The 7,337-nt window shown below is 43.8% G+C and overlaps 1 protein-coding gene across 4 annotated transcripts in view; it reads right to left on the bottom strand.

The window, feature by feature from the left end:
- The window catches only part of MDM4 (MDM4, p53 regulator), a 42,259-nt gene extending 34,922 nt beyond the window's left edge, over nt 1-7,337 (bottom strand). For 2 of the 4 annotated variants that reach the window (XR_826507.1, XM_010854156.1), the window contains exon 1: nt 5,004-6,756. The gene's annotated coding sequence lies outside the window, so the exon portion shown is untranslated. Of the gene's footprint in view, nt 1-5,003; nt 6,757-7,056 lie in introns of those variants that run through there. The other 2 variants (XM_010854157.1, XM_010854161.1) reach the window with 1 other exon arrangement.

The raw sequence follows: 7,337 nt of genomic DNA, 5'->3' as shown, positions 1-7,337 counted from the left end.
CTCTGGCCACCTCATGCAAAGAGTTGACTCACTGGAAGAGACTCTGATGCTGGGAGGGGTTGGGGGCAGGAGGAGAAGGGGACGACAGAGGATGAGATGGCTGGATGGCATCACCAACTCGATGGACTTGAGTCTGAGTGAACTCCGGGAGTTGGTGATGGACAGGGAGGCCTGGCGTGCTGCGATTCATGGGGTCGCCAAGAGTCGGACACGATTGAGTGACTGAACTGACTAAAGAGGCAAATCTGGCCTTGGAATACAAATTGAAGCAAGGGAATGGCTAATAAGAGTTTTACCCAGAGAACACACTGGTCATAGCAAAACCCTCTTCCAACAACACAAGAGACGATTCTACACATGGACATCACCAGATGTCAATATTGCAATCAGACTGATTACATCCACTGCAGCTGAAGATGGAGACCCCCTACGTAGTCAACAATAACAAGACCTGGAGCCGACTGTGCTCTGATCATCAGCTCCTTATTGCAAAATTCAGACTCAAATTGAAGTAGGGTAAACCACTAGGCCATTCAGGTATCACCTAAATCAAATCCCTTATGACTATATGGTGGAAATGTCGAATAGATTTGAGAGATTAGATCTGGTAGACAGACTGCCTGAAGAACTGCGGATGGTGGTTCATACACTGTACAGGAGGTGGTGACCAAAACCTTCCCTAAGAAAAAGAAATGCAAGAAGGTAAAGTGGTTGTCAGAGGAGGTCTCACAAACAGCTGAGAAAAGAAGAGAAGCGAAAGGCAAAGGAGAAAAGGAAAGATTTAACCAACTAAATGTAGAGTTCAGGAAAATATCAAGGGGAGATAAGAAAGCTTTGCTCAGTGATCAATGCAAATAGAGAAAAACAATAGAATGGGAAAGACTAGAGATCTGCTCAAGAAAATTAGAAATGCCAAAGGAACATTTCATGCAAACATGGGCTCAATAAAGGACAGAAATGGTATGGACCTAACAGAAGCAGAAGATATTAAGAAGAGGTGGCAAGAATACACAGAAGAACTGTACAAAAAAGGTTTTAATGACCCAGATAACCACCACAGTGTGGTCACACATCTAGAGCCAGACATCCTGGACTGTGAAGACAAGGGTCTTCACAGCCTTAGGAAGCATCACTATGAACAAAGCTAGTAGAGGTGATGGAATTCCAGCTGAGTTATTTTAAATCCTAAAAGATGATGCTGTTAAAGTGTTGCACTCAATATGCCACCAGATTTGGAAAACTCAGCAGTGGTCACACGACAGGAAATGATCAGTTTTCATTCCAATCGCAAAGAAAGGCGAGTCCAAAGAATGTTCAAATTACCGTACAATTGCACTCATTTCACACGTGCAAGATCATGCTCAAAATCCTTCAAACTAGGCTTCAACAGTACGTGAACTTCTAGATGTACAGCTGGATTTAGAAAAGATAGAGGAACCAGAGATCAAATTGCTAACACCTACTGGATCACAGAAAAAGCAAGGAAATTCAAAAAAATCATATACTTCTGCTTTATTGACTTTGCTAAAGCCTCTGACTGTGTGGATCACAACAAACTGAAAAATTCTTCAAGAGATGAAAATACCAGACCACCTTATCTTTCTCCTGAAAAACCTGTAAACAGGATAAGAAGCAACAGTTAGAATCCTACACGGAACAATGGACTGGTTCAAAACTGGGGAAGCAGTACGTCAAGGCTGTACACTATCACCTTGCTTATTTAACTTCTAGGCCAAGTACATTATGCAAAATGCCTGGCTTAATGACTCACAAGCTGGAATCAAGATTGCTGGGAGAAATATCAATAACCTCAGATATGCACATAACATCACCCAGTGGCAGAAAGTGAAGAGGAACTAAAGAGCCTCTTGATGAAAGTGAAAGACACTGGAAAAAGTTGGCTTAAAACTCAACATTAAAAAACTAAGATCACGGCATCTGGTCCCATCACTTCATGGCAAATAGATGGGGAAAAAGAGCAAACAGCGACAGATTATATTTTCCTGGGCTCCAAAATCACTGTAGGTGGTGACTGCAGCCATGAAATTAAAAGACGCTTGCTCCTTGGAAGAACAGCTATGACGAACCTGCTGCTGCTGCTGCTGCTGCTGCTAAGTCGCTTCAGTCGTGTCCAACTCTGTGCGACCCCATAGACAGCAGCCCACCAGGCTCCCCCGTCCCTGGGATTCTCCAGGCAAGAATACTGGAGTGGGTTGCCATTTCCTTCTCCAATGACGAACCTAGACAGTATATTAAAAAGCAGAGACGTTACTCTGCCGACAAAGGTCTGTATAGTTAAAGCTATGGTTTTTCCAGTAATCATATACGGATGTGAGAGCTGGACAAGAAAGAAAGCTGAGCACCAAAGCTTCTGAATTGTGGTGCTGGAGATGACTTTTGAGAATCCCTTGGACAGCAAGAAGATCAAACCAGTCAATCTTAAAGGAAACCAATCCTGAATATTCATTGGAAGACTGATGCTAAAACTGAAACTTCAATACTTTGGCCCCTGATGCAAAACAGCCAGACTCACTGGGAAAGGCGCTGATGCTGGGAAAGACTGAGGTCAGGAGGAGACTGAGGGCAACAGAGGATGAGATGGTTGGATGGCATCATCGACTCAATGGACATGAGTTTGAGGAAATTTGGGAAATAGTGAAGGACAGGGAATCCCGTCATTCTGTAATTCATGTGGTGGCAACAAGTCAGACATGACTCAGTGACTGAACAACTTAGTAAGAGCTACATCATGACATATTTAAAGGTAAATAAAATGACACAGCTGTGAAACTTTAAAATATTTCACCACAAAGGTGGGAAAAAAGAAAAAGCAATACTGAATTAAAACAGTGGGTTTTATTACCCCATTGAATGGTACACAATAAATGTATGCTGAGTGTGCTCAATCGTGTCTGACTCTGTGCCACCCCACGGACTGTAGCCTGGCAGGCTCCTCTGTCCATGGGATTCTCCAGGCAAGAATACTGAAGTAGGTTGCCATTTCCTGTAAGAAATCACAAAAACCCCATGTGTTTGCCAATTGTAGCTTGAAAAAACTACTCATCTTGGTTTCTAGTCACCTCCTTAGTCAAGGCTTTTCTGACTCCCCAAAGAAGATGATGACACTAAAGCACCTCTATTAAAATACCCACAATACTAATTTTATGTTTTTATGTGTGTCCCCTCCTGGACTGAAATCAGAGTGCAAGAACAGTCTTATACATCTCTCAAGGATAATGGAACAGTGATTTTTACCCTACACTTAGTCCAAGAGACTCTTATATCTGATCTTTGATCTCTACCTTTGAACACAACTATAATTTAAAGACTAACTAAAATAAAAGGTTTTTGTCAGAAGTTAGCAAAACTAATCATTGTTATCAATTCTTTGAAGTCCTGAGTGCCTCTACTAAACACTACTGTCTGATTCCCTTTCAGCTAGATACCTGAAAAGAATAAAACCAACTTTTTTCTTTAGGGGGAAAAAAAAAAACAACTACCATTCAGATATTGTTTTAGTTCTTACCAGATCTGCTACACACCTAAAAAAGTGAAGAGTGTAGCAAGAATATACTCCAGCACAGTTTGCAAAACAAACAATATGCTTTAGGAAACAACCTAAAAATCCCCTGAAGAAATTCTTGTGCACGATACTCAAGTCCTTAAAAGAAAATATTATATGTACACTTTATGGAAAGCTTTCTCTGATGTTGCTACTGAAAAATTTAAGGTGCAGAATAATAGATACAGAATGACCCCATTGTTGTTTAAAAGTAAGAATACATGTGGAAAAAGTCAGGAAGAACATAATATCCAGCAGTTAAGGGTAGCTAGCTTGAGGAGGGGGCAGGTTAATGGACAGTTCATTTTACACACTTCTGTACTGTGTGGTTTTCTTCAACAACACGCAAATAGTATTTTGATTTTTTAAAAAAACTATAAAATAAAAAGTTGTGATCCTGACTATACTGTGAAACAAAATATTCTTAAGTAAATACTCTAAACGAAATGAACTTTTCGTGGCAGAAATGAATGAGGAGTACGTGCACGCGTGTTAAGTCGCTTCAGTCGTGTCCGACTCTTTGCGACCCCATGGACAGTAGCCCGCCAGGCTCCTCCGTCCACGGGACTCTCCAGGCAAGAGTACTGGAGTGGGTTGCCATGCCCTCCTCCAGGGGATCTTCCCGACCCAGGGATTCAACCTACGACTCCTGCATTGCAGGCGTATTCTTTACCGCTGAACCACCCGGGGAGCCCACGTAAGAGGGAGGAGACCAAATCCAAACTGAGATGTAGTGATACTTAATACCAAAAAGTACCAAGGACCTTCGATACTTGTTTCCCATTCCAACATCCCACGGCAAGGAGGAGCTTCCTAGAGGAGCTTCCGAGATGAAGGAAAAGAGCAGCAGCATTTTCTCTGTGTGTCGCTTTATAACAATGGTTTTCAAACTTGGGCGTGTACAAGAACCAACAGGAGAACGCGCTGATTAAAATACACCTTCCCGAGCTCCAGCTCCTGATATTCTGTTAGGGGAAGTATGGGTGTGGCCCCCAAATGAGCAGTCTTCAAACGAGTACTCAAGTGCCTCTGAGACAGATGGTCCGTGGCCCTGAAAATCACTACCATAAAATCTTGAAGACACTGCAGTGTCATTCTCTCCTCCCTTTCCCGCCTTTCCTCCAAAGTGCCTCAGTCATCCCCACACTTTGCGTCCTATCGAGCACCGTCCATCTATCCCGACTTCCGGTCGGTAACCCGCCGGCAGACCTGCGCCTAGTCACTGCACTCCCACCATCGTCCTCGGCGGATTCGCGTCGCGTGGCGCTTACCCCACCAGCCCGGCCTCGCCAGGCGACCTTCCGCACGCCGCCACCCACTCCTCTGGCTCCTCCCGCCGGCCACCCCCTGCCCCGGGCCGCACACCTGGCCGCGTCTCTCCCACCCCCCACCCCCGCCCCCGGCCTGCCGGCACCTCGCCAACAAAACCCAAAAGCCACACCTCACGGCCGTTCCATGAGTCGCTTTCCGCCGAGCCCAGGGTTGTGGGGGCGTCACTCAACTGTCCCTAAGGTCTTAGCAGCATTTTGAAACGGCGAGTAGTGAAGACGCAACTTCCGGCCTCCCCAACCCATCGCCCACAGGAGCTTCCGGTGAGGCCTCCGGAAATCATAGATGGGCCAGTGGGAGGGCTAGAGAGCAAGAAGGCTGAGCCGGCCCTACCATAGAGGGGATGCCAGTCCGGGGAAAGATAGTAGTAGGGCCTGGACAACTAAGACTTCTGAGGTTTCCATTTGAGGAAATCGCAGGGGCTTAATGCTATTTATAAACGTGTCCTGGGAGAGTTAAAAAAAAAAACAAAACAAAAACAGGAAGGGGAGAAAGCTAAAAGCACCATCAGAGACACCTTTTCAGCTCTTCAGAAAGCTGAAAAGCCAGCCCCTCTGCTTTTCGGTGTTAGATTATTCATTCCTACTCCCCAGACATGGTGGAGCGGCACGCTAGTGTTGACGCTAATTAGGCGAGGATAAGATTAGTACAGACACAGATTACTACAAAATATGTGGTAAATGTTAAAAGAGAAGTGCAGAGGACAATGAGGTGGAGCTTATTTGGATCACATAATCAAGTCGTCTAGCCTACTCTCACAACACACAAGTGCCTTCAACAAACTTCTCAGGCATGCTGTTTGCCGGTGCCAAATGGCAGGACCCCTCCCAATACTTCATTTCGTTTACTGTAGGATGAGTCTAGATAGTCGAGGAATTTTTGAGCTGAAATATGTTATTTTACCACCTCTACTGGTTTTAGTTCTGCACTTTGGAGAAGACTAAGGCTTCATTCTTTCTAACATAAATACTATTTTTCTTTCTTTTTTTTTTTTTTTTGCAGACAGCTACCATGTCCCATCTCTAACCTTTCGTTTTCCTGCTTGCTGAAAATCCCCTCAGAGCTTTCAATTACTTATCTGCTGTGGCTTCAAGAACCTGTTTGTCCTATTTAAAATGTGCCTCCCGGAACCAGATACACACCTATGCAAAATAAAATGAGGCAATGACCTCTATTTGCACATTGCACCTTGCTCTGTTTCTGGCATCACCTCCGACTTAGGTAGAAATCAGAATTCTGTAAATGAGCTGAAGAATTAATTCCTTTTTCACACTTGCTCCCAGAAGGCTTTTCTAGGTGAACTGTTAACTATTTCTCCTCTCTTTTTCTGCAATTAATTTTAATTTTTAAAAATCCCAAACAGAAATTTGTCTTATATCTTTTAACTAGTACCTGGTTATTTTAGGTCCTTTCCTACTGTCTACTGGACTTTTTGGATTATGATCCTGTTACGCAATTCAGTTTAAGGTCCACAAGTATTTGTTGAACACCTACTATGTACCAAGCACCAACCTTCCATGAGCCGCTTTCCGCCGAGCCCAGGATTGTGGGGGCGTCACTCAACTGGAGTGGAGTGACGCCTGGAGTCTGGAGGTGCCGTCAGAATGTCCAGGTAAAGAGAACGTGCTAAGTGCAATGAGAGCTGCAGCTGGCCTTGCCTGGAGAGTCAGGAGGGATTAGCTCTCTCACTTTTGCATATTGTTGATTAACAATTATAATCAAATTATTATAATTATACAAATTATTTTCATTTAAAGCCTTGATAAATATGTTGAGTAGGAAATTATTAAGAATAGAGCTGGGGCTTCCCTGGTGGCTCAGTGGTAAAAGAATGCACCTGCCAATACAGAAAACACAGCTTCAATCCCTGGTCCAGGAAGATCCCACATGCTGCAGAACAACTAAGCCCATGTACCACAACTACTGAGCCTGTGCTCTAGAGCCCACGAGCAGCAAATTCTGAGCCCATGTGCTGCAGCTAATGAAGCCCACCTGTGCTAGAGCCAGTGTCCCACATTAAGAGAAGCCTGTGTGGTGAGGAGGCTGCAGACCACAACTAGAGGATAGCTCCTGTTCTCCACAACTAGAGAAAAAGCCTGAACAGCAGTGAAGACCCAGCACAGCCAAAAATAAGTAAGTTATTTTTTAAAAAGAATAGAGCTTACCCCTCATAGTTGACTCTGGTTCAGGATTCCAGAGTTCTCTTCCAGAGTTGTTCTTAAACCAATTATCCCACCTAATAAAGGTCAACATTTGGCAACATTTCTCTGACCTTTCCCAAGGAGTCCATAAAAAAATAAATAAATAAATGACTTGCTATAATGAAAACAAATCGTATCTATAGTATTTCTTCTACCAGTCAAGTAAACTTGCCAAAAAAGAAAACAAAATTGGGTTAACAAGATCATAACTGATTCAGTGATCACCGCTTCCTTCTCTAAGAACT

This window comes from Bison bison, unplaced genomic scaffold (genome assembly GCF_000754665.1).
Source record: "Bison bison bison isolate TAMUID 2011002044 unplaced genomic scaffold, Bison_UMD1.0 scf7180017864338, whole genome shotgun sequence".
In the NCBI taxonomy this organism is placed as follows: Eukaryota; Metazoa; Chordata; class Mammalia; order Artiodactyla; family Bovidae; genus Bison; species Bison bison.
This window is presented reverse-complemented; position numbering and strand designations above follow the sequence as displayed.